Source organism: Grammomys surdaster, unplaced genomic scaffold (assembly GCF_004785775.1).
Source record: "Grammomys surdaster isolate TR1022 unplaced genomic scaffold, NIH_TR_1.0 184, whole genome shotgun sequence".
In the NCBI taxonomy this organism is placed as follows: domain Eukaryota; kingdom Metazoa; phylum Chordata; class Mammalia; order Rodentia; family Muridae; genus Grammomys; species Grammomys surdaster.
The window spans coordinates 6273083-6300853 of record NW_021604629.1 but is presented as its reverse complement, the minus strand read 5'-3'; the positions used below and the strand labels follow the sequence as shown (position 1 = coordinate 6300853).

Sequence of the window (27771 nt, the reverse complement as noted above, 5' to 3'; positions counted from 1 at the left end):
GGGAGGGGGAGGGGGAGGAGGAGGAAGTGGTGGTGGTGGCGACAGTGGTGTGTCATCTGTTTGTCCAAATAATTTCTTTTCTTTTTACACAAGACCTCACTATGTAGTTCCAGCTAGCCTGGTAGCAGGCTGGCCTAAGATTCACAAAGATAGGCCAGCCTCTGCTTCCTAAGTGCTGGGATGGTAGGCATGTGTCACCTACCACACCTAGCTCAGTCCAGGTAATTTCTTGTTAAAATTAGCTGTTCCGCTTAAAGATATCACATGGCATATAGTATCCACTTAGTGAACACAAATCAGTGGATGTACAGGGATTTTCTTATAGCCTTATAGTAAGTGATCTAAAACATCTAAATAGCCATAAATTGAGACGTTAAGCTTTGGGTTACTAGGTTGGAGAGATGGCTCCCATGACAGACAGCTCACCTCTCTCATGCCCTCTTCTGGCCTCTGTGGGTACTACATGCACATATATAATATTTTTTAAGTGAAATTATGGGTATATTTGAGATGAGATATTGCAACAACTATTTAAATTATTCTTAAGAGTATAACAACTTGGGAAATACTCCTGTAAATGTCAAGTTTAAAAAGGACACAAGATTACATATACGCTATTCCTGACCGCATTACATAGCCAAAGAAGATACAATGAGCGGCACCAGAATAGTGACCCAATTGGTGAGATGAGTGAACTATTTTATTACGAAGAGTTAATTTTCCATCTGTGTGTGTGTGTGTGTGTGTGTGTGTGTTAAACATGAGTTATTTATATAGTAACATTTAGTAAAATGTTAACAGGAATTGTCTTTGGGCTGAGACAATGAGTAGTCATTTCATCTTTCGGTTTTCTGTCCACTTTGAACCTTTCTAATATGTCTGATGGTTACATATTGGGATCGGCCGCAAGCCTGTTGCTATCTCCAGTGTGAAAGGAAGATGCAAGATCGAGCAACAAGGTAGAGAAAATCCTCAGAACCAGATGGAGGCCTTGTAGAAAGTCCACTGCAATAAATGGTAGAGACCTCAGGCGTCCTGACAACACAGGTTTTGTCCAGAGCTGTCCTCATCACAAAGACTTCAGGTTTGTGGGCTACAGGGTCAGCCATAACCACCACGCTGGGATAGGCTCAGGAGTCCGCTCTCCCCTGCCCAGGCCTGCATACAGCTCTGAGTCTATACTGGAATACAAGGCAGAAAGAGGACAAGCCCATTCAAACAAACCAGGGAAAGAGGAGAGCAGGCGGATCTTGCTTTCTGAGAGGTAAAAAAACAAAACCAGAAACCAACCCTCCATGTGGATGTTACCACACGAATGTGTACAGACATGGTAGCAATGATCAGAGATGAGGCCAGTCTGTTCCAGACTCTGAGGCCATATGACTGGAAAGAGTCAGAGGATATCAGAATATCTTCTCTAACAAACAATGGGTACCACCAGGTGTTCGGAATCTCCTGCATATACTTTATAAAAGGACATTTCCCAGAGAAATAAGAACATTTCCTTTTATTTCAAGTCTGACCTAAGGCTTCCTCAGTTACTTCATAAACTATGGTATACTATGGAAATATACACACATATGCTCAGTCCATTCCTGCTTCCAAAGAAGCAATGCAAAATTTGTGTCTGTGCTTTTGTTTATTTATACCTTTATTGAGACAGGGTCTTACTATGTAGCCCAGGCTGTCCTTGAACTTGTGATGGCCTGCCTTTGCCTTCCAAGTGCTAGGATTGACCACACCCAACATTCACAAAAATATTTCCCACATGTCTTTCACTCTCTTGAAACAAAACCTGTCAATAATATAACCAGGAGAAACTTATTTATACTCAGTAATATTCCCTGTCTGTAATACAAGTGAAAAAATGAATTAAAGTTGGTTAACAAAATGCCTAAGTTAATATGTAAACACATCTATACATGAAACAGTTTTAATGCACAGCATAATGAGACACGGGAACTTTTCATAAATCACCCCTACTCATACATTTGGCAGTGGTCTTCTTGAAAATATGGTATAAATTTAAAACATGCAGAAATGATTCACTTCTCTGTAACACGAAGTCCAGCTCCAGGCTCAGATCACAGACAGGAGCACCCAGAGCACATTCAGCAGCTGTGTGGATAGACAATCCTGCCTTCTGGAAAGATAATCCTTCCCACAGAAGCCCTTGTCCGCTCCCAGCACCCACCTAACCACCCACACATTCTCAAAGTGCCCTCCAACGGGCATGTAGCCCACTCAGACCTTCCTACTACAGCCCTCATTTTTCAACTGACAGGAAAGGCCTAGAAATTCAGGTGTTTACCCGAAGCCAAACCAAAAACTTAGTAGCTGACAGGATTAGAGGTGAAGGAGGGAGAGGAGGAGGCAGAGAAAGAGCTGGTGGAGGAAGAAGGAAGTCACTAAGCAAATATTTACTCTCAGAAGCACCAGGCATTGTGTCAGGCATTTTCCATTGGACGCTGTCAGCTTTCTGCTGCAGGGTAGCACCCTGTCCACCCCATCCTCTCAGGTAAAGACACAGCATTTCAGGGAAGTGACTCCTCTCTCTTCCCTGGGATCCACTATAGGGACTGCCATGCCAGGCCAACCTTACCCAGCCCTTCAGGACTGCTTCAGGCTGCTTCCTATCCAGGTCTCAGGTCCCTCAAGGCTGATGTCTCTATAAATCTGACTGAAACACACCAAAAGCAGCTCACCAAGAGAAAGACAGCCTGATCCTGTTCTGTCAGCCTCTGATCCTGAGCACAGGGAACGAAGCTCCCTGTGAAGTAACAAATCAACTTTACCTACACTCCAGCAGAGCCTGAGTGAGTGGATGAACCACTGCGGGAAGTGCACATCGAACACCCACCTCCCAAGTTAAGGAACTTACAGGATTGGTGGCCATCAAATCTCCTGCCTAGACATAGCCAGGTTGCTCTGTGAGACAGAACCCTGTGTTAGAGGTTTGTATGCACTGTTCTCTGCAGTCTGATGTCAGACACTAAAGCTATGAGTAGCCACTTTAACAAGAGGCCCGCTGTACATCCCACACAGTCCATATCTGTCACCTTGGCCTAACTAATCCCATCACCTCAGGAGTCTTGCAAGACCTGGCTGAGCCAGGATGACCCCATTGCTGCTCACAGCAGAGGCCTCAGACCTTGCAGCCCTTCCTATCAAAACAAACTCTGAAGAGGTTTCATGGAAAAGGGCTCGACTCTGGCTCCTGTCAAATGACTTCTTGCAAAAGAAGTCAAGCAAGGCCATCCCAAGGCTAATTATGAACTTATCTTTAGCACAACAGACAGAAGGCTGTGGGTTACTGGAGCACCAGAGCTCAGAGCACTGGCTCAGAAGTCGCCGCTGGGGGCCCAACTCCACTCCACCACTTAGTTATGTGGCTCTGGACAAGCTCTGATCCTCTCCATGCCTCTCCAGTTCCTCCCTAGTAAAATGAGGCTCCTGACAGTGCATACTCAAGCACAAGAACCTGAGGAAGACACTTAGAACACTGACTGCACAAGGCAAGTGTGTACTTACTTCCCACCTCCTTATTAGTATCAGACTGATTGCCAGTCACCCGAAGGACAGCTAGAGGCCTCCATCCACATACAGGCATATGTATGTATATGTATATTTTTTTCCAAAGGGATCAGAGAGATGGCTCAGTAGTTAGAAGTGGTTTGAATATGCTTGGCCCAGGGAGTGTCACTATTTGAAGGTGTGGCCTTGTTGGAATAGTTGTGTCACTGTGGGCATGGGCTTTAAGAACCTCATCCTAGCTGCCTGGAAGTCAGTCTTCTGCTAGCAGCCTTCAGATGAAGATGTAGAACTCTCAGCTCCTCCTGCACCATGCCTGCCTGGATGCTGCCGTGCTCCCGCCTTGATGATAATGGACTGAACCTCTGAACCTGTAAGGCGCAGCAGTAAAACCTTAACTAAGGTAAGTACATACTACTGTTTTTCAGAGGACCCAAGTTTGGTTCCCAATCCCCACACTGGGTGACTCGAAGTTATCTCTAACTCCAGCTCCTGAGGATCCAGTACTCTTCTGTCCGCTGCTGGCATCTGCTCACATGCTCACACCCACACAGAGATACACACATATGCACATAATCTAAGATAACTCATAAAGAACTGGTGGGAGAGAGACATAAGAATAGAGAAGAAGGGGCATGAGTCTAGGAGCCATGTTTTCCTGCTTGTGAAGTGGAGCCGTGCCGTGCCTACAGATCTTTGTTCTGTGTGGCTACAAGGAGCAGAAGTAGGTCACTGAGGGAACACTGGCAAAGCAGATTGGAGGTCAGAAGAAAGAAGAAACTTCTACGTGCCAGAGGTGTCCGGAAGAAGGAGTGGGATGTCTGGTTGCTAAGTGCCTAAGGCCAGAAGACGGCTCACCCCGTGCCACACAGGCAGACCTGCCTGGACTAGTCCTGGGCCAGAGAAAGTGACCTGGGATGCCCCTTCCACTGAAGTACCTACAGCTTCAATAAACTGCAAAAGTACTGATAGCCAAGGGTGTGACTGGGAGGCCTAAGTAAGGGGTGGACTTTGGACTGGCCGTGGCACACACAGCCCACGGGGCTTTCACTTTCTGCAATCACAGCACCAGCTGGTGGTAACGGAGGCGGCACTAGTGACCAGCTATGGTTCAAAGAACCAAATACATTTCTTAAATAACCACTGGGGTACTGGGGCAGCATCAGAGTGAGGCCTGGACTAGGACATCATTCTGTTGACTTTCTACTTTGGGAAACTCAAAGTCAGCATCATTTTCTACTGCTGAACTGATGGTTGAGGGGCTCAAGTACAAAGCAGGGGCCAGCCCACCTCACATGCTATGATGGGCCCTGGAAGCCAGGACCCTGTCTTCACTTAGAGCGTCCTCTCTATAAAGGGTCCAGGGTTCCTCACCTCTTGCTTTTCACCACTGCTTCACCACACAACCACAGACACACTCCCTGGGTCTCACCAGTGGGTACCTTCTGGGCTGGCATGCACAATGCAAGTTACTGAGACAGAGAAAAGACCAGGAGCAAAAGGAAGGAGGGAGGAGAAGAGTGTCCTACTCCAACAGTGGGCACCCAGAGAACATTGCTGTCTTTATAAACTATAAAACTAAAAATAAATTTAGAACTAGGGACTATTTGCCAACAAATGTTGTTTGTATTGAAACAATACAATTCAAAAAAAAAAAACCATATATTTCCTGAACTACAGCTCGTGGGCCATTTTCCAAGTATTTCCTGTGTACTTGTTTCTGGTCATTCACATAGTCTCAGCTCAGTCACTTGAGAGTGGCTGTGGGTGTCAGACATAGAGAGAGAGAAAGAAGGCACAGAAACGACTCTGGGAACACCCAGGTACTCTGTCTGCCATCTGGCAACATCTGGTGACAGCAGGAGAACCTCTGGCTAGGCTGGCTAAAATTCCACTGAGACTGTACTCAGTAAGTTAGGCTGCTGGATCTGCCCACAGCAGGATCTGCCCAAGCCCTGGCGGGGGCAGTTCAAGCCCCACCACATCTCTATCCTTCTTCTGACTGTAACCAAATCCCACAGTTCTGGTTACGACTCCCCACATTCACCAAGAACCATTCCTCTCCTCGCTGTTCTCCCAGCTGACTGCTGCTGCCAGCTTCACTCAGGCCTTTACCTCCTCCTGTGTGGCCTGCTTCCCTCCTCTGCTGGCCTCCAGCATTGTCCTCTGGTGTCTCCAACAGTCACCTGCTGTGGAAAGGTCTCTGGAAGGTCCCTGCCCCTTTCAGCCCCAGGGCCCACTCTGCCCAGGGCAAGAAAGATACAGGTTTCACATACCAAGTCTAGTTCACTGGCATTGGTGATCAGAAAGAAGCCTTCTGTCTGGGGTGGGGGTGGCAGGACTGGGAACATAATCCTCATGCTACCCACAAGCTCCCTGACAAAAGGGCATTCCATCAGACCCAGGGTGCCTGGCCCTGGCCTATGTACTAGTTGGTTGTTCTAGTCTACAGTCCTATGAAACCCCCTCAGGCACTGCTAGAGTCTCAGGGTCCTCCTCCACTGTGCCCACTGCCGTCTGCACCATGTGTGCCTCTTCTAGCGCTCCCAAGAGGAAACTTTACAGCATCCATAAAACTTCTCTGAAGGAAAGCATGTCAAGCAGCAACTGAATTCCCCTTTGTCAGAATCCCTACTCTTGTCCTCACTAGCACACAACTAATTGTGTACATTGTAATTCACTCTACTTACCCATCATGACTGTTCAACTACCTTAGTGTCTGTGTCTTCTAGGACTGTGACAACCCCCCCCCCCGGAGGTGCAAAACTTAAATCTATTTAATCAGCAGTCCTAACTGACACACAGAAGGGCACTGTTGCTTGGAGCCCCCTGAGTACCCCTTCTGCCGTGACTTCTTTAAGGCTCTAGGCAGCATCCCCTCTGGAACAGTGGTTATAGTATGGTGTGACTGAACCTGAGGGTCTCTGCAGACCCTTCCAGCTCTAACACATGACAAGACCACAGCCCAAAATGCACAGGTGTCCAGGCTTCATGAGACTACGGGGTAACATTCACCCAGGGCTGGGCAACACAACGCCAGTGGCTCCTCGGGGTGGCACAGACCTTCTGCTGCAGTGAGCCAACCTCCTGAAATGGGTAGTTAGAATACTGGGATCTGTGTGCACACAGCTAAGTATAAGGGACAATGAAGAATGATTTTATCTCCCTCTGAGGACGCAGAAGTACACCACTCTATATTTATCCCTTCTGTCTCCTGATTTAGAGCAGAACTTTTTTCTGATCAGCCCTCACTTGCCAATACTTTCGCTCTACGTCTAAATGAAGAACTGAAGTCATGTAAGTTCACTGACTCAATGGACAGCTGACTTACAAAGCCCTTCGAGTGTGGCTGCAGGCCGATGCTGGCAACCCCATAATTAGATTCTGCATGCTTTGCAGTGATTCTTTTTACTGTTTTTTTTTTTTTAATAACCCAGTCTTCCTTTGGGGATGAAGGGAAAGATAGAATTTGTTAAAAATAAATTGAGATTTAGTGGCTTTTCAGCCTTCTGCTGCTTGGTGCTCTGAATATTCTATAAATAAGAGAAGCCCTGCCCTATAGAGCACTGTAAACACCCACAGACACTCAGAGCCAAATTCTTCCAATTATGACCCTGTGCCTGTTGCCAAGCTACTGCAAGGACCTACTTGAAAGGCAGCCATCTAGGCCATTTCCTGATTAAGCTGCCCTGTAGCAAGGAATCCAGGCCTGCTGCTCTGGCCTCACAGCCAGACCCAAATAACAGTTCTGTGTTCCTGAATTAAGCCTTTTCCTTGTGATAGAATTACAATTCAAAGGTTGCTGCAAAACTCACTATGCACCAAACCATCCGTTGGCCTGGGCTAGATGTCCGTTTAAGATGGAGGGCTGTCACACTGAGACTTTTAAAATCAGGCAGCTGAAGTGCAGTCCCAGCGGCGTTTATAATTGTGTTCAACAAATCAAGGTCAAACAAAAGTAGGTCAGCTGTCAACATGACAGGTGAGTCAGATACTGCCAACCCTGCTGCACAGCTGCTTCGTGAACAGCAGGGGGCACCACTACCCAGTGCAAAAGATCAAATGGTCCTTCAAGTCCCCACCATACCCCAAGCAGGGCGGTATGGGGCATGGGGTACTGGGCTTACTGATCAGCAGTTCAAACGGCAGTGCTTCCTGGCATTCACCAGGCTGCACAGCCCTTAAAGGACTCCCTGAGAAGCAGTCTGCGAGCGCCATGTGTCACTGAGATTACTTCCAGCTCCTTAGAAACCAGAATGCTCCAAGCAGTGTGGAGCAAAATGAGCTCAGGCTAGAATAGAAGCAATCTGCCTCCCAACAGGAGGCTCTCTGCTTGCGGGGGGGCTCACTTGGATGTGGACTCAAAGGGCATCGTCTGAGGCCAGTGAGAAGCTCTCGGACCCAGTTTCTACCCCAGAAGGGAAGGATCCACTCTGAATGGCAGCCTCTTAGTGAAATGGCATCTCTCAAAAGAGAGCTTAGGCGTGCATGTGGCCTGGCTCCCAAAACTCATAGTGTGGACCAATATAGTTATAGGGACAGGTTTTTTAAAGTGGACATCAAAGAATGCTGGGAAGCAGGGGTTCACAAAGCACTGAACCTCTTCAGCGGGGCCTCAAACCTACAGTGGCCCTTTCTACCACTGTCATGTGTTGCAGGGTTCTAGTATCTACTAACTGTTAACATGTACATACTAATATTTGCTCTTAGTGCCGGAGTGTGAGGTCAGAGGCACGCTCTCTGCTTTGTTTGGTTCCCTTGGTGGAGCCACAGCAACATCACTGGCCTTCAGTGAGTACTCTGTACATACCCACAGAGGAAACAAGCATGTGCACAGACCTCTGCAAGGGTCTGGAACAGGAGAGCCCCCATGCAATGCTATGAAACTGGTCTTTGTGCACAATGGGATAAAGCAAGGCTCAGGTAGGGTGCCTGTCTGCTCAGGGGTGCAAATTTAGTAATCAACGGAGATGGGATTCAAAGCCAGGCATGCAACATTCCTACCCTGCTTCTGCAGTCAGCACCCACTGCTTTTAGAATCTAGAAGCAGCAAAGAGTAACAACTTTTGAGGGGGAACCCACTCATCAGGAAGAACTTTTCCATCAACCACCTAATTAATATACGGCAGGCTTAGCTCCTGCAACCCAAATCCAAGTCCCGTTCCCATCTTCCGAGAGCACTGACAACCACAGCCGGAGCAGGATGGAGAAATCTGGGCCTTCTCTCAGTGGCAGTGACAGTCATCATAGCCGTCGCTGTTAGCAACAGCAGGCTACTCCACGGTTCTCTGGAACAGTTCCAAAGAAAGGCCCGCAAGCAAGTCTGTGCCTGGCAGTGGTAAGGTCCTTGGAATTTGCCTTCTCCTAAACCCACAAGCAAACACTTGGATAAATAAGAGGAGAGAGGGGGGCATAATGTTTAAAACTGAAACCTCCCGAGTCTTTAAGTTGACAAGCGGAGACTGGTGTCGACCTGAATTGAGAACATCAATCTCTGCAGAAGCTAAGTTTATCCCCATTATAATCTATACACCACAACAACACTCCAATCCATCTGATATTTTGGGCTGAGCACCCCCACGCACACCAGGCTGTCTGCTAGTTGCAGGCTCTGCCTTGAATTCATGTGCAAATCAGCAGGTGCATCTCATCAAAACGGCCAGGCTAGCTCTAGTATGTGAATCCATTTCCCAATTATGAGAAATAAATGTAAGTAACAAATGTCATCAGACAGGTATTTCCAAGTGCTACCTGGATGTCCTATGGCCCTTAGACACACGCATCCTTCAGAAACACTAAGCCCTCCACAGTTGCCAGGGAGCAAAAACATTGAGACAGAAGAGTATACAGCCTGACCTGGGGATGGAGGTACAGCTGGAAGTGGTAGACTTGAGGGCAATCCCTGATGAGAAAGCCAGGCTTGAGGATATTTTTCTTATTTGAGGGACATGAGTTTACAAACACCACCAAATTCACAAGATAATCCTACACAGACACACACAGACACACAGACACAGACACAGACACACACACACACACACACACACACACTCCCTGCAAGGATAAAGAGTACTGAGGCTTGGGGATTTAGCTGAGTGGTAGAGTGCGCCTGGCAAGTGCAAGGCCCTGGGTTCAGTCCTCAGCTCTGAAAAGAAAAAAAAAAAAAAAAGATAAAGAGTACCAACTTTTTTCTGTCACTTCTGAAACACTTAAGACAATCCGCCAACATAAATGCCGACCCAGGAAGAAACTGGCTTCTCACAGCACATGGATAGACAATGACTAGTACAGGAGATTGTGCAAGCTCCTGTGTGGACAATCCAATCATGGAGAATTGTTTAGTCAGTGGCTATACACAATGAAGATGCTACCAGACTTAGCTTGGGTAAGATAGGGACAAATGGCACACCCAGAAAAAGAACAGGAATGCCAACATGGGGACCAGAAGGTCCCAGAGAAGATGAACTTGGGAGCAACACTGTGGGACAGGGAGAAAGGAAGGCAGGGTGCTAGCTGCATCCTAGCTGTGTAGTGATGTTAACAGGATACTAACGGTGATGGTAATAACCGTATCTGCAATGTGCTATTACTGAGTGACAGAGCAATAGTTAACTCACAATAAGCAGTAAGTGTGTCTCTTTTCTTTCCTTTTTGTTTTGTTTTTGGTGGAGGGAGTGAGGCAGTACCTTGTGTAGCTTAGGCTAGCCTCAAACTGACTCTACAGCAAAGAATGACCCTAAGTTCCGGCTCTTCCTGCCTCCACCTGCCAAACACTGGGATTACTAGGCATGCAACCACCACACCTGGGACATGTTATTTCGTTTAATTTTCACAGTAAGTCTATGGACCCTCTCTATGTTACATCCATTTTCCAGATCTGGAAAGAGAAAGTTGAAGAAACTTGAGTAGCATTCCCAAGGGCTACAGTGAGTTGAGATTCAATCACAATCCATCTGGTTCTGAGTCCATGTTCCTAAGGATGGGCTAGCAGAATCATGTGACCTGTTTCACACCAGTTAGCACCCTGGAAGCACTCAGATGTAGCTTCTTATCTCTATGCCACAGGGACCAGCAGGAATGGCAGAGGTGAGAGGTGGCCTCTATAGGCAGTGGCATTTCACTTCATGGGGCTCAGCGTTACAACTGGAGACTCTAGAGCAAGGGCCAAGAAACTAGGATGCAGCCAGACTTAGAGGTGCAGGCCTGTCAGTCCAGCTACTCTAGAGGCTAAAACGGGAATACTCTGAGTTCAAGACTCACCCAACTATTAAGTGAATTAAATTAAGGGTAAGACTGGGCTTCCTCGGAGATAAGAGACTTTCATCAGAACTGGAGAGGACTGGGTTCTTAGAAGAAAAATAGCTCTCATCTGTAGAGGTGCTTCCCAGAGAGTCCTTTGGAGTGCTCTGCACAGTGCTACCCAATACTCTGCACAGCACTCCTCGGAGAGCTGCTCAGAGAGCCAATAGCCTTACATAAAATACATCCATGTTCTCACGGTGAGAAAAACAGCAGAGAGAGTTAGTCACCTCCCTCTCTCCATACCAGCACATCCCACCACACTATCCTAATACAAACCACAGGTCTTCAGGGAGTCTCTGAATCCTGTCATCTGTACCCTCAGCAGAGTCTCAGCATCGATTTCCTGGACCAGCCTTTGAAGACTTGCTGCCACCTCCCTCCCACAGTCCAGCCCCCACACTGCCACCAGCTGGCTTTCTAAAATAAAAGTGTTGACCAACATCACTCACCTCCTGAAAAATGTCTGCTGGAACCACAATACCGGAACAGACACCATGCCTGTATATGCCAATTCAGCCACAGACTCATCAAAGCTCATCTTTAAAGCCACAGGGGAGTGGGGATAATAAACAAGGACCCTCCTTGTGGATTTCTGATCCCTAGAAATACAACGCACAGTACACAAGAAGACAAAGTAATGATGACTAATAATGGAAATTAACACAGAGTGTAAGGACAGGACAACGGCTGGTAAGACTAAGGAGAGGGAACAGATTTTTTGCTTGTTTGCTTGTTTATTTGTTTTTTAAGTATTTTAAAGATAGGTGAGAAATTACTTGAATGGAAACCAAACTAGAAAAGCCTGAGTATCCTGTAACAGTTCCCTCTGAGATTGAAACACTGACTCCTATAGGGAAGCTCCTTAAGCAGGAAGGTAAGCAACTCAAAATAGTGACAGGAAGTCCCTGAAACTAATTGGATTCATCAGGTACCTCCCCACCAGAGTAAACAATAAAAGCTGAGAGTTCCTCTCAGAAGAGGCAAAGCCAGCTGCAAAGAAAACTCAAAACATGCAAAGCTACAAAGAAGACTGAGATGAGACAAGCTGCCTGGAAGAAGTTTGGACCAACTGAAAGACCTGAACAGGATGCTCTCTCCAACCTGTTGAGCTGTGAGCAGGCTGTGTATTGTGTTCCAGGTTCCCAGCTCAGTGAGCTGTCACCTGTGCTGGGATGGATTTTGAGTCATTTCTGCTCCTGTAAGTAAACCCAACAAAACTCATTGGTTCACCAAGCTGGAATTTAACGGTACCCATACTTTGGTCCGTCCTGGGTTCCCAGGAAGAGTTCTGCCACACAATATTGAGCCAGGCACAAATGTGGGAGAATAGCAAGTGAGACCGAGATGAGTTGAGTGCAAAGCCTGAGGCAAGAAAGAGGAACAGAGAAGAAAATGCAGAGGCTGTCAAAAAGTCAGCTAAGTAGAAAGAGCCACGGGGTAAAATGAAGGGATGGCAGGCAAGAGCAAGATGTTTAGTTTCTATTCCAAGCATGCCAGAGGCCACTGAGGACTCTGGAATAGGAAAGGGGTAGGAAGGCCTCCTTGGTTGCCCTTGCCTATCTGAGGAACACTGACAGCAGTAGGACCAGTGTGGCCAGTGTGACTAGCTAAGACCAAGAAGGACTGGATGAGGGCGGAGAGGGCTGGTACCTTTCAGGTGTACTCTGAAAGAAAATCTCTTTAGAATTACTGTCAGCCAAAGTGAGGAAGGGGAGACAATACAGAATCAAAGCTGGCATCTACATTTGGGGCCTGGATGGTTTCAGAGAAGATGGGGAGGACTGTGGAAGAGCAGGGCTGTCTGGGGATCAGTCTTACCATTTTAAAAAACAAATTGGGACATCTGTTTAGCTCTACTGGTCTGGGATGGCCAGAACATTGGCTCAGTGTAGGTGTGTGAGATGAGGGCGCAGGAGCAAGGTCCAGACTGGCACCAAGACTTAGAGTGGGGTGTGTCTCCCTGTGGACTGTGTTTACCACAACATAGCAACTTGGGAGCTCCACTGCTGACTCCTGCCCCAGACATGTACCCTATGTTTCACCATCAGGCAAGTCCCTATCTCTGCCCTGAGACCCTTCTGCTTGGGATGTAGCTGGCACACTGTCACTCATCTTTTCAGACTCACTCTAAAGTCATCTGAGAGGCCTTTATGGCCACCCTGCACCGGTCCTCGAGGTCCTGCAGGACTGTGGTAGCAAGCCTCTCCCTCTGGGTCCCATCACCTGACCTGAAGCCTGAGCACAGAGGACATTTGGATGAATAGTCTTCACTGCAGAGAGGCGTCAGTGACTTGCAGCCCTGCTGCTGTGACTTGCAGCCCTGCTGCTGTGACTTGCAGCTTGCTGCTGTCTGCCCTGGAAAAGGCTGCAAAATGAGGCACTGTGTCTGAAGCACTAATAATGCTCAGTGGGGTGGAATGCTTTCTCTCCTTGGGGACTTTCTAGCAACAAAGAGCTTCAAGAAATCCAAACACTGGGCATCTCGGGGCAGCGAAGTGTAATGAACACGGTGCTTGGCAAGGTGTTTAGGTTCCAGCTGCAGAAGCCCAATGTGCCGACTAGTTTTATGTCAACTTGACACAGGCTAGAGTCATCAGCAAGGAAGGAACCTCAGTTGAGAAAATGTCTCTATAAGGTCAAGCTGTAGGCAAGTCTGAAGCACATTTTTTAAACTAGTGATCGATTGGGGAGGGTAAAGCCCATTGTGGGTAGAGCCATCCCTAAGCTGGTGGGCTTGGGAACTATAAGAAAGCAGACTGAATAAGCTTGGAGGGACAAGCTAGTAAGTAGCAGCCCTCTGTATCAGCTCCTGCCCTGTTTGAGTTCCTGCTCTGACTTCCTTTAATGATGGATTAGGATGTGAAAGTATAAGCCAAAAAGCCCTTTTCTCCACGAGTTGCTTTTGGTTGTGGTGTTTCATCACAACAATGACAACGCTATCTAGGATACCCAGTATGGGCTTTCATATTCACTGGAAGCCACCAGTGTCAAGAGTTTACACCTGTTGCCTACAGCAACCTTAGAAAAACATGCGTGGGAGAGGAAAGCGTGTCATCATGGATGACTGTGAAGCATAACAAACGCTTTTAGATGATTCTGGGCTCATGAGAAGGAAGACGGCAGCAGCCCAATTCCAACCCAAAGCGTGGATGCTCTGGTGTGGGGATCGGGGTAGGGGCAGCACTGGGGAAAGAACCCTGGGTCTGGATTGTAGCCCCACTGTGCATGCTCCCTACACGAATTTTTCTTAGCCGCAGTTTTCTTACCCACAGAGAACAAAGCACTGCCTGTTTCCCAAAGCTGCCTGGTGTTCTGGGGACTGAAGGGCAGGTGCATGCGGCTGGCATACAGCAGACATGGGAGGTGGGGGTGGGGTGGAGTGGTGGCAGTGTCTTCACTGCTAAGGCACAGTAAGCAGAGAAAGGGGCGGAAAGAGACGGCCATGGGAAAGAGCAGGAGAAACCCAAGGACAATAAATAGGACCTCTGAGGGCTTACCACAGCATACAGAAACTGCTCAGGAAAGAGGTGTGGATGGGGGACTGGGGTTCAAGGCTAGCCTTGGCTCCACAGCAGATCTAGATGACATGAGAATGTGTGAAAAATGGTGGGGTGAGGTGTGCAGCAGGGATAGGAGAGAGAAAAGAAAATTTCTTTAAGACATTCTAAGTCTCTGTTTTGTGTTTTTGTTTTTTTAGGACAGGATGGAAAAGAAAAAAGCATAATGAGAGAAAACAGGAAGAGAAAAGAGATGCACTAACTTTGAATATATCAACATATTGGCAGAGATCAAAGGACGTTAACATGTGTACACAAAGAATGATGCTGTTCTAATGAACAGCATCTTCTCTGTCCAGCTCCTATTCAACCTTCAGTACCCTACTTGCTTGAAAACTCTTTCCCATACATCCTAACCTCTACCTAGACAGTCATTTTCTTGTTCCTGTTGTGTATAGCAGGGTATAGCTATGTAGATCTGACTGGCCTGGAACTTGCTACAGACTGACTTCAACCTTGTAGTGATTTCCTCTTGTCTCTCTTCCCAAAATCTTGGTTTATAGCACCATGCCTGATAGGAGGAAAGGGGGAAAGACAGATTACTCCTAACTAACATGAGGAGATGACAGCAGCTATCACTGTCAGATTCTGACCTATTTTTTCTAGTCCCCAGACTAAAGTCTACACATCTGTCTAGCAGCAAGTGAAAGGATGGGCAAAGCCGTCTGAGAGCAGGACTCCTTAAGGCTCACACACCACCGAGACTCACCGTCAGCGAACCCAGAACTTACTGTAGGGTACTAAATGTTTATCTTTTAAAAAAAAAAAATCATTCAATAATAGCAGCAGCCGTGGGCATTTTTCTCTATGCCAGGTGCTGTCCAGGCACTTGGCACCCAGGCTGGCCAATGTGGGTCACCCAGCCACTGGGCACCAGGCCTAAGGGCCTGTCTGACAAAGCTGCCTCAGACAGAAAAATGAAGAGCTTAGAGTCAACATTGTAAAACAGTGCTCAGTCATTTTTGTCAACACCAAAACAACACATATTTGCTCTGACAATGATACAGAGGTGTAACCAGCGACTCTCAGTGTGTTCCTGTGTCACTTCACTCACCTGACAGCCTTCACTGTGCTCTGAGGCGTTATAATTCTCCTCCAGGTGTCCCATGGCTACTGCTAACAAGGGTACATCTGGAAACAATGCTTACGATTGCAGATACTAGATCGTCCGTGTTTTCTACATGTGAGAATTACACAAAGGGTGCATCTCTTGTTACAGTGCCACCTACAGAATAGGAACAGCCTGACAGTTTGTCTCAGGTCAGGACACAGTTGACATCCCAAAGAAGGCCTGTCTCCAGAGCCTATGGCCAGGGTGACAAGTGCCCTTTGAAGGTGGTTTGGAGACTATCTGCACTTTCAGGGCATCTTAGTCTAAAGCGAATAACGGTGCCTGGTCCTCATTATCACCCGCACTCCCTGCCCCCCACTGTCCCATTCCCTACCTGGTCAGAAGCCATTTCTGTTTTTGTTTTTCTCACTGAATAGCAGTGTGACTCATTTGGACTTGAGCCATGCTGGCCTTAGAAAGCCCTAACAGCCTGGTAAGGTGCCCTGGGGAACCCGGCTTCCTCTGCGGTCCAGCCCCTGATCAGCTGCTAGGAGTCCACATCAAGTTTTCATATCACTGGACTCTGGGAGGAAGATCCTGATGATCACATAAGCCAGTGGTCATAGAGTGCCACAGCAGGGAGGAGGGTGCCTTCAGACTGGGCAAGGAGAAAGCATTTCTTTAGCCAAGTGCAATGATATATTTTTCAAAGTGGCACATTAGTCCCCTGAGAAGAGGAGGTGTAGCTGAGTGATAAATTATGCAAGGGAGACACACAGCAGCAGCAGCAGCAGCAGCGTGCACATCTGCACCATGAAGCGGCTGCTCTTCAGCAAGTATCTTCAGTTTCTCCCTTGCCCTTTCTGCAGAACCCTGAGACCACAGATACTAACTCCAGGGCTACTCTGGGTCTTGATGAGCTCCTGGAGGACAAGGATGGCAGGCACATGGGTCACTATGACCCATGTGGTCAGTCATCCTTGGGAGTGCAGGTCCACACACCAGCCTCTGTCCTAGGAGACCCAGGACTTCTTTCATTACAGAAACAAAATAAAACCAAACAAGGGGACAAGGGGGATCCAGGTAGACAAAGACCACACAAAGGGGAAGACTCCATCAAGCCTCCATGCTTCCTTAGCAGATGGCTCCAGTGTAAATCCCAGGAAGTAAGGCATGGGCTAATTCATGGCATAGCAAAAGGAAGTTCCACAGAGCAGAGGGTCTGCCAGGCTCTTTCATAGTAAGCAGCCAGAAAAGGGGAAGGGAGACTCCAGGGATGAGTGACTGGTCCCTTGGGCTGTCAGTCAGCACAGGGCGGGATACCTACTTACAAGTGTTAGTTACTGTTGCCATCCTGGGGTTCACAGGGGTTGCCCAACATGGGGACAAATAGCCACTTGCCATAAGGACACAAATAAATGCGAGATGATGTCTGTGATGAATGCTGGCCAGGAAGAGAAGGATGGGTTGCTGGCACACATGACTCAGGACATAGAAGAATGGGCAGAAGCACACACTCTGCAGCCTGGAACATGGGACTAGCCTCCCCACTGCCAGAGCCAGTCAGGGGCCTTGGTGTCCTGCACGGTGTCTTCTGAGTAGTCACAGCAGTACCTCGATTGACATGGTCTGAGCCCCTACATGCAGTATCTTCCCACCCAGCACTTTGACAGTGCGTGACTGACACACACACACACACACACACACACACACACACACACACACAGAGCTGTCAATCAGGGGTGGACAATGATATGTAAAAGTCAATGGTTAGACCTAGCCTTCTGAGCTGAGGAGGCAGCTCAGAGCTGGAGACCTTGCCTAGCATGTGAAGGCTCAATCCCCAATACCAAAACCAGATTCTGTTTTCCCCCAAGGAAGGCCCTAGCTTTCTTATCACTGTAGCTGATGAAATGCAAGGACCTCTCAGACATGGGACAGGCAGAGCAGGAGAAAACGCTTTCCATGCAGAGTGGGCAGCTGTGGAAAGTCCCTGCACAGGGAGGCAGTCTGATAGGAAGGGAGGCAGCTTAGAGCCTGTTCAGGTGCCCTGGTCAGCAAGACACCTCTGGGCCTAGACCAACTCTTCTGGGAAGCCTTCCTAGCTTGCTGAGAGCACACAGATAAGAGCTACATTTTTGGCACAGCTCTCAGTCCTACACAGAAGAAGGAAGTGAAGGAGACAATCATGGGGCCCAAGGTCCCCCCACACAAACATACACACTGATGTGCTATAAACTCAGTAACTGTGTTAGCTGCTGCTGGATGGAACTCGGACACTTGCCTGGGAAACCTGAGAACCTTGCATGTTCACTTCTCAGTACAACTCGCTGGGGACATCACTAGACTCTAGACGAGGTAGTATCTACATCCACAGAGGGTGACTAGAAAGCCACACCCACCAGCCAGACCAGGGAAAAGGCTACCAGAGAGGAGTTGGCAAGAATCAGTGCTGGGCTAATTTAGGATATTTGAGATCCATCCAAGACCAAGCTGGGTGGACTTCATTCCTAAGAATTCCTTGATGGATTATTTTTCATTTTGAATTACAAGTATTATTCCATCAGCAACAGCAAAATATAATTGAAAGTTAGAAGCAAAGAACATAAATGTTCCCGAAGTCCTAGGATGTCGGGAAACACAACAGTCAGCCGCAAAACCCAGCCTGGAGCAGTCTGTCCAGCACCTGAAGCTAAGAAGCGGTCTGGCTCGATCAAATCCAACCACCAATGAACTTCTAACTCCAGGCACACCTGATCACATTACAAATCTGTTGTTTAGCTGTGCAAACAGACACTGCTATCACACTCTTTCAACAAACACTTCCTGAGCCAGGTGCACTGTGCAGGCTGAGAATGAAGAAGGAGGGGTGTGTGTGTGTGTGTGTGTGTGTTGTCTGTGTAAAGAGTGAGGTGTGTGTGTCTGTGTGTGTGTCTGTGTGTGTGTGTTCTCCACAATTAAGAAGCTCAGTTTACTGAGCATTACAGATAAGTAAGTCAACAGCTCTCCCGTAAGTGCCTTATGCATCAGAGAGCCATGCAATGCATTATGGGAGACAAGAGGAAGGTCGGCTCTAGGTTCAGGGAGGAAATGAGGGGGTATCTAGTAGAACAGGAGAAATTGGAACTGAGCCCCTAGGCGGGGAGTAGTGGCCTGGAGCTTGAAAAGGTACTAGAAGTAGAGGCTGTTGGTGGGCTGGGCTGAAGCTAGAGTTTAAGACAAGGTAGCAAGGGGCTACATAGCAGGTAATGGGAAAACTACAGGCTCTGAAAGGGCTATAAACCCCTTTACTCTAAAACTATTGGGAATCCCATGGAGAGGTTTAAGTAGATGAAACCCATGGGCTGTGCGAGTTAGAAATACAGATTTACAGGTGTGAACTAGAATGAAGGAGGGGAAAGATAGATAGGAGAGCCAATTAATAGGATCTGGAGGGGTGGGGGTAGATGGCTCTGTAAATGATGAGTCCTAAACAATGGGGAAGAGAAGAAAAATACTTGACAAGGGTCAGTGAGGTGGCTCAGCAGGTAAAAGGGACTGCCACACAGACCTGACAATCTGAGCTAAATTCTTAAACCCATGGGGGGTGGGGGGGAAAGAACAGACTCCTGTAAGTTACCCTCAAACCCCCACATATGTATGCACTTGAGAATGTGCATGCGCACACATGAGCGCACACGCATGCACACACACACACACACACACACGGGGGTGGTACTAAATAAAATAAAGAGCTTGCAAATTATCAGAACACTGGCTATGACAGATGAGGGAAAGGACAAGACAAGGATGAGTCAAGAAGAGGAGAAGGAGGCAGGCCAGGGGCGCTTGGGAGAGGAGAAGATGACACCATTGGGAGACTTGGTAAAGACTGACTGGGAGGTACCTCTGAGTAGAGAGGAACTAGCCTGACACTAAAGATGAGAAAGGGTGGGGACAAGCAGGCTGAGGAGGGTGAAGGAGAGCCCTGGGAGAGTAAGCCTGTGGGATGACCCAGGGCCAGAACACTGAGCACAGCCAGAGAGACCTCAGGAGGGCACCCTTGACTCAGGGAGACAGGGCGATGCAGTCCTAAGCAAAAGACCAAGAGGCAGTGTAGAGAGCTCAGCTGACAAACCTACACCCCCTCCAAGAGCTTCCTAAGCTTCCCACAGGCTCCGACTTTGCTTGTAGGAGAGGCCTTCCCTGACCACTCTACCTGACCCATCGGCCCCTCATTCTCTACTCTACCTCACTTTACAATTTACCATGAGTATTTCTGGTGTTCTAGACACGCTGTTGCCTGCCTTGTGATGACACAGCTCCCTCCCCATCCTGTATCACCACTGTAACGTAGTACTGAGAGCAGGGTCTGTCACAAGAGGTTGATCACTGTGTCTCTAGTGGTTTGAATAAGAATGGACCCCCATAAGCTCATATATTTAAAAACGTGGTCCCCAGTTGTCCAGTTAGTGGAACTGTCTGGGAAGGATTAGGAGGTGTGGCTTTGGTGGCGGAGGTATGTCATTCAGGGTGGGCTTTGAGGTTTCAAAAGCCAATGCTGTTCCTGCTAGCTATCTTGGCCTAGCGGCTGTGTCTTAAGACATAAGTTCTCAGCTACTGCCCCAGTGCATCACCTGCTACTATGTTCCCTGCCATAACGGTTAGGGACTCTAACCCTCTGAAACATAAGCCCCAAATTAAACACTTCCTTTTACAAGTCTCTTGGTCATGGTGTTTTATAATAGCAATAGAAAAGTACCAAAGTCGGTACCCAATATTACCTGACCCCCTGGAAGTAGCAAATAATTACTGAGCACATGACACACTCCACATCTGACTGTGCCAAATGCTGGGGTCACGGTGAGAAGACAAAACTTTGGAGCTTGATGCTGGAGATGGGCAGAGACTAACACCAAGCATTAGGAAAAAAAAACTGTGACATGATCACGAGGCAGGACTTCATTCTATTCTCATACATTTTGTGGCAGTCCCTCTCCAAATCCAGAGCTACCACCTTCTCTAACTGAAGAACCATCTTCCTGGGAAGCTATTAATGCTCAAGGTTTGGTTGTCATTTCTTCGGGATTTTCTCACCCTCTTCACAGGTTCCTGAGAAGTGGGAGCCCCTGCCCTCTGCTCTCAAGTGTTAATCTGACTCCATCTATATCTACTTAAGTGGGAGAAGAAATCTCACTTAGATAAGAGAAAGCAAACAGCACAAGGGTCATGCAGAACTGGGTTCCAATTTCTTGTTACTTTGGACAGGCTATTAAACGTCTTAGTGGCTGGATTTTCTTATAGCTGAAACTGGAATACTAACTCTCTCAGCAGAGGTCATGTAAAATGGGATGATGCACTCGGAGGACTCAGCGCTCTACTTGATACAGGATGAGGGCTCAGTTACGATAGCTCGATAGATAACCCACTGCTTCTGCAGTTCGATCGCTAACTGCTACCTTCACACAAACCAAGGCAAAAGGTGAAAAGTCCTTAGATTTCCAACCATGGAGCATATGTCAAGATGCACAGAACACAAACTGGTCAGCGACCTCAGGAATAAACTCACATCCCACATACTTGTCCAGCCTCCCCCACAGTAAGTAAGTCTGACTTCAATTTTGGCTATTCTATTTTTCTCCTTCGTTTTATACAAATACAACTATTTCCCCAAGCAGATCACATCTCGTCTCACGGCAAGACTCCAAACCCAAGCTAGATTCCACGGTGCAAGTTGTGGCAGAGCTGGGAACACCACACCTCAAAGCTAGCCTAAGAGCACAGTCAGAAGCCCAGTGTGCACACAAGTGCCAACACACTCAGCTCCAAGAAAGGCAAGGAGGACTGGTCACGACATGCTTGGCCTGCCCCAAAGCTACAGGATAGGCTTCTTTGGCCCTATCTTCTGTTTCAGCTATAAGGAAACCCTTCCTTTTCCTTGGCCTCTGGGTATCTCTCACCTTCTGCCTCCCACCCCAAGTTATGCATGTTTTCTAAAATTCAGCCCTCTACTTACTTGAAACTACTGTTTGGGGCCGGAGAGATGGCTCAGCTGTTAAAGGCTAAGGCCCACAACCCAAACTAAGATGTCTCTTCTACATCTTCAGACATAACTGATCAGCCCAGGCTATATTACCAACTGTAAACTAGATGTTTCCTATGTATGAACCAATGTCATTTAGTTCAACTGAAAACAACGTCAGAAGAGTAGATGAAATTCAGTGTTGAAGACTTGTCAAACATGCATGAAGGCTTGGGTTCAGTCCTCAACATGGCACTCAATCAATTGGTAGCAACATTAACTATTTCTTTCCAGTGCCTACACTCCTGTTGATGATACTGTCATGAAACACCAAATTTCAACTTTCATCTTTGACTCCTGTCTTTACAGTCAAGACAGCAAATCAGATGGGCTCCTCCCTTGCAACCCCCCACCGACTGTGTATCTGCCACTGGCCACATAACAGCACTATGTATTACCTCTATAACCTCCTGTCTAGCCATCAGATAAGTGTTCCTAAAATGTCACTTCAGTCAATTCTCCACTCAACATAACTTACACAGATTCCTATTGTCTTGAAAATAGCTAGCACCAGGGTCTAGAAAAGGAGTTGACAAGCAACAGCCCACAGGATCAAATCCAGCCTACCTGCTTTCTGTAGACAAGGTTTTACCAGAGCATAGCCGTCCCCACCACCACCACCACCCCCTTCGTTTACATAGCAGCCTGGCTGCCTTCAGGCTACCCAAGCAGAGCTGAATAGCTCTGATGACCACATCACTCTATAAGCAAAACCATTTAGCCTCGGGTCCTTTGCTGAACCAGTGTGCTGACCTGGGCTGTCATAGTCAGGTGGCAATATATCCCACCAAAGATCTATGTTGCTTCAAACAAAGCTTTTGTTCCTGTTGGTCTGCGGATAGGCCCACTTTCTTTACACCCTATATTCATGCTCCCATGTACAGAAAATCTCATGTGATCCCTAGACTTTTCCATCTACCCTTGCTTCTTTAGACAATGCCAAAGCACCGTTTGTCTGTGAGGTCCATCCCTGAAGCCCAGGACTTCTCCTCTGACCTCTGTCTACACTAGTGGTTCTCAACCTTTCTAATGCTGTGACCCTATAACACAGTTCCTCATGTTGTGGTGACTCCCACAACCATAAAATTATTTTCATTGCTACTGTTATAAAATATTATATAAATACCTGATGTGTGACCCCTGCGAAAGGGTCATTCAACCTCCCAAAGAGGTCACAACACACAGGTTGAGAACAACTGAACTACACCAATCATACAAACCTAGAGTGAGATTTCACTATTCTTTCTGCCTATGATATATAGACTTCTACGGGACACAGCTTCAGAACATGCACTGAGCACCTGCAATAATGACCACCTTGCTCTTCATCCCAAACAACCTCAACCACATCATTTGGTAAAAAGGCACCAAACAAACTTACCAAAGGCGGCCTAGGGTTCCACATTTGAAACCTTAAGTTTGGTTCCAAAAGCATTCACTGTAGCCAACACCACCTGAAAGCAAGGAAATAAAAGTTTAGCTCTAGAAGACAATATTACATGTCGTCTTCCAACTTGTGCTACGCATTAAGTTTTGACTAACAATTCTCCTAGGATGCCAGCTCTGCTTCTGTCTAGAAAACCCCAGCTTACTCTGCAAGCTGGTCTAATGGCCTTCCTGACATCCCAGGTGCCCACCCACTCAGCTTCCATGAAATACTTGTGACATGTCTGTGGTAACACATGACACACTGATATGATAGGATTTCTTATTTGGGGTGGAAGGGTTCTAGACTGCAGGTTTTTAGAGAGAGATTTGTGGAATTCACCCTACCCCTTGAATCCACTGTCTAGAATACCACATGCATTTAGATGGTCCTCAGTAAATTTGTAAACTGGGTGGGAAAAAACCACCCATTCAGTTCATTACCACATGTGTGGGTTCTAAAAGAACCCGGTTTTCACCAAAGGAATGCATGCCCCAGTCTCATTGCTTTGAATAGGAAATAGCTTGCCAGGAGGATTAATGAGATTAATCTAAAGGCACACCTTGGCAATGACACGCCCCTGGGCAGAAACCTTCAGAGGCTCCCAGAATCAAAGCCAGGATGTCAGGCCTGTACCAACTGGCCCAGTCTTACATGGCAGCCTCAGCTCACCTGGATTCCTCACATGGACCCTACTTGTCCAGAGAGACAAGACAGACAGTGATTTCCCAGACACGGAGGCCCCACTAGCATCCCCTCCAGTTGGATGTCTTCTACTGCCTTGACCACCTACTGATGCTATCCGTTACAACACTGTAGACCATGTCAGGTTCATAATGCCATCTTGAGTCTGACTCTTAGGCTATGGTGAAATACATATAAAATAAAGTTCATAATCTCAGCCATTTGGCAATACAGAGCTTGGCAGTGCTCACTACATTCCTTTGCTCACCCACTGCCACCATTCACCTCCAGAAAACTCTTCATCTGTAGAATGGAAACTATAACTCAGTCCCTGGGACCAGTAAGTCTCAGTAAAACATGTATTCATGCATGCAGGCATGAATGAATGAATGAATGAATGAATGAGTGAATACACTGCTGAATTCTACCATGGTACTATATTCACATATTTTCCATATTAATTTCAACCTATCTTAAATCTCTGTCTCTGTCTATCTGTATGTCTACCCCCCCTTAAACACACACAGACACACACACACAGACACACACAGACTCAGACACAGACACAGACACACACACACACACACACACACACCCTTGGGGCAGGAACTCAAGCCTATCTGTAAGTTAAGACTTAGTGAAACACATAACTGTAATTTGTCTGTCAAGCCACTAGACCCACAGTTATGTTCTAACCCCCCTTACAGGACCAAGCCTCAGTTAATCACTGCTTTAACTGGTCACTCTCCTGCCTCAGCTTACATGCCTTCTTGGTTTTCTGCCCACCTTACTGGCTCATTCTCTTTCTTTTTTCTTATCTTGCCAGGTCTTCTATCAGAAGCCTCATGGCCTACTTCTCTTCTTCTCTCTCTGCTGTCACTCCCTGGTGGTCTATCTAGTCTGATTCAGTATCACCTCCACACCTGATGCTCACCCAGATTTTTCTTCCAGCTTGGGCCTTTCCTTTGACCAATAGTCAATTGCTGGGATCAAGTCAGAGGTCACATGCACATTGCTCTATGTTGACTAGTGGGGGTCTGAAGCTCAGGACATCTACCACAGACTCCATCTTCCCCAAACTTGCTCCCGCCAATGGCAGCGCTGCAGTGTACGACAACTTGTCCAGCTGCATTCTCAGGCCTTACCTTTCCCTCCACATCCAATGCTCACCCAAACTTGTTCTCACATCCACATACTATCAGCATGGCCATTTCTCATTACCTCCTCTGCTGTCACCATTCTAGACTGTTACAACCGCTTCCTAACGGGGTCCTTACTTCTAACTGCAGGGCCGTTCACACCTCTAGCCATAGCTGATTCTCATTAGAGGAAGAAGTCTGTTACTGCATGAGTCATATCAGGTCACTTTGCTTGAATCCTTCAGTCTTCTGGCAAGGATGCCAGAGGGACAGGCATTTCTAGATCTATAGGCTCCAGAACAGGTAGCAGGGGAAGCCTGCTAATTTCTAGGCCAATGTTGCCATCCTCCACCAATGTATCATCCCTGTTTTTCCTGGCATCGTAATCTCTGCCTTCTTGAAGAAAGGGAGCATTTTGAAGGGAGACAGACAGACAGTCAGTGTCCCTTTCCAGCTGTGGTACCAATAAGAAGTCAGCAAAGGAGGCGGAAGACAGTGAAGCTACCCCACCTCATGACACAGGACAGCAGGCACCACTATGATGAACCAACAACAAACAATGGAGCAGTGTGTGCACTATAGAGAGGTGGAACAGATGTGATGGCAGTGACAGTGAGAAAGATGAATGGGGTCAACACGTTGTCACTGCCCAGTGGGGTCAGTGGGATGGATGGTGTGCAGCCTGGAGCTGATGCAGACTCAGCCTCCTGAACTCCATGTTGCCCAACAGTGGGTAGATGGCCCTGGCTCTGAACAATGAATGACAGGCAGGAGATTGGACCTCTTTGAAGGCCGCATGGTTTGTGGCACCACCATAGGGCATGCTGGTGTCTGTCATCCATGCTACAGCCCCAGGCTTTGGTAAAGCCTGAGATTCATGAGGATGTATGCAGTCTGTGCTGCTGACTGATTCTCCTCAGTGATATCCTGGGGCTTTGCTGCCTAGGAGAGCTGGGGAGTTTGCTGATGTGAGTTGAGACCATGTTGGGATCTGTGCAGTCACTGTGAGCCATGAGTGAGTTAGTGGTCCTGAAAGGGCCAGGGGATGTGTTGATGTCTGTGGCCCATGTTACCATCAAAGCCCATGCAGATGTCCATGGTCTGGGCTGCTGCATGAAGCCATGTTGACATTCCTGGGTGAGGGAGAGCTGGCCTTGTTCTCTGGTTGTCATAAGGCTCTCCTCAGTTGATGGCTTCTGGTGTGGGTGCAGAAGGAGAAATACTCACTCTTCTTTGGGGGTCTGGCCACTAGGAATTTGACCATGCTTCAGTGAGTATATAGACAACACAAAGTGCATTTGTTGCTGCTTCTTCTTCTCCTTCTCTTCCTCCTCCTCCTCTTCCTCCTCTTCTTCCTCTTCCTCCTCCTCTCTTCCTCCTCCTTCTCCTCTTCCTCCTCCTTCTTCTCTTCTTCTCCTTCCTCTTCCTCCTCTTCTTCCTCCTCCTCCCCCCTCCTCCTCCTCCTCTTCTTCTTTTTCTTCTTCTTCTTTTCTTCCTCCTCCTATTCTTTCCTTTTTCTTTCTTGTTCTTTCTTTTGAGGGGGAGACATAGGAGAACTGGGAGGTAATCATGGTGGGGTGCATGATAATTCCAAAATAATCAGTTAAAAAGAAGACTACAATAATAATAATATGAATTTTGCCCAAAATTCTTTTCTTTTTGCTTTTAGATAGTTTTATAAAAAAGATCAAACAAATATTTATTCAGTAAGTAATTAGTATATTCTTGCTCTCAGAAAATTCATAATCTTGTTGAACAAGCAAGAGAAAAACAAAAACAGAGCATTGAAAAAAACCAAAATGTTATTGTCCAAAAAAAAAAAAAAAGTCCGTAAGTCCCAGCCTCAAGAAGCATGAGATATGTGAAGTCTGTCAGCGCTTACAGACTTCCAGCCCACAGGCTCGCCCTCCAGAGCATGAATCCTTACTCCCCTGGCCCCCAGGGCATGCAAGCCCTTCTTAAACCTCTCAGCTTTTAGCCTCCAGCTTATCACTAAGTCTTGTTTACTTATTTGTATACCCGCACCCATCTTCTCTTCCACCTCCTGGTACCATAACAAGAGGTAAAACTCAACAATGATCCCTTAGGAGCTTACTATTATAGCTAGGGTCCCAACAGCCACCCTTGGAGTCCCTGTAGCAGCCTCCTAGCCACTCCAGCCGCCTCTACACACAGACTCCCAATTGCTGCTTCGTAAGGGATCTGGGATACTTCTAATAAAAACCTAACCAAAGAATCTCAGCACCTTTGTACTATACAATCTTCAGAACCTGTTAGAGAAGACCAAGCTAGACTCGCTTCATCTGCCCCAGTGCAGGGCTTCTAAAATGGGCTGCTTGCCAGGGCAGGGATAGAAATATGTTCCTCCCTCCCTGGCCTATTAGGAAAGGCATACCCTCTAAACTAAGCCAATCAGAGCCTTGTTCTAGAACTGATGGCCAGATGCAAAGAAAGGAGAACACACACACACACACACACACACACACAAACACTTACACTCAAGTTATAAACTGAGGCTGCCAGCACAGTGTCCTCAGAGAAAGGCAGCTTATCCCCAGGTGCCAACACAGCAACAGGGAACAGGAGCCAGAGTGCCAATCCCCATTCAGAGCTTAGCTTCTCTGGTGACCTACACTCCCTTGCCCAATTATGGACCCAGTAAGTTCCCACTTACACCTGTGCTAGAAGAGGGATTTTTGTTTCTCTCCCCTTTTCTTCCTTTGTCGTACTCCTTAGGTCAAGGACAGTTCCTAGAATGTTGTACTAAATCATTTATTAAGTGAATGAAGCAAGTACATTGGCTCCGGGGCAATGACTGGTGAAGCCCAACTCTGTCTCCTAGCTATGTGATCTCAGGCAAGGTTGTCTAACCTTGGGTGGTGGTTTGAATAGGTATAGTTCCCACAGACTCACATGATTGAATGCTTGGCTCACAGGAAGTGGTACTATTAGAAGGTGTGGCCTTGTTGGAGGAAGGGTGTCACCATGGGGGCGGGCTTTGAGATCTCCTATGCTCAAGC

At 47.3% G+C, this 27771-nt stretch overlaps 1 protein-coding gene across 4 annotated transcripts in view; it reads right to left on the bottom strand.

The window, feature by feature from the left end:
• The window catches only part of Arntl (aryl hydrocarbon receptor nuclear translocator like), a 72799-nt gene extending 49843 nt beyond the window's left edge, over positions 1-22956 (bottom strand). For all 4 annotated transcript variants that reach the window (XM_028767984.1, XM_028767987.1, XM_028767985.1 and 1 more), the window contains exon 1: positions 22884-22956. The gene's annotated coding sequence lies outside the window, so the exon portion shown is untranslated. The remainder of the gene's footprint in view (positions 1-22883) is intronic.
• Positions 22957-27771: the final 4815 nt, after the last annotated feature.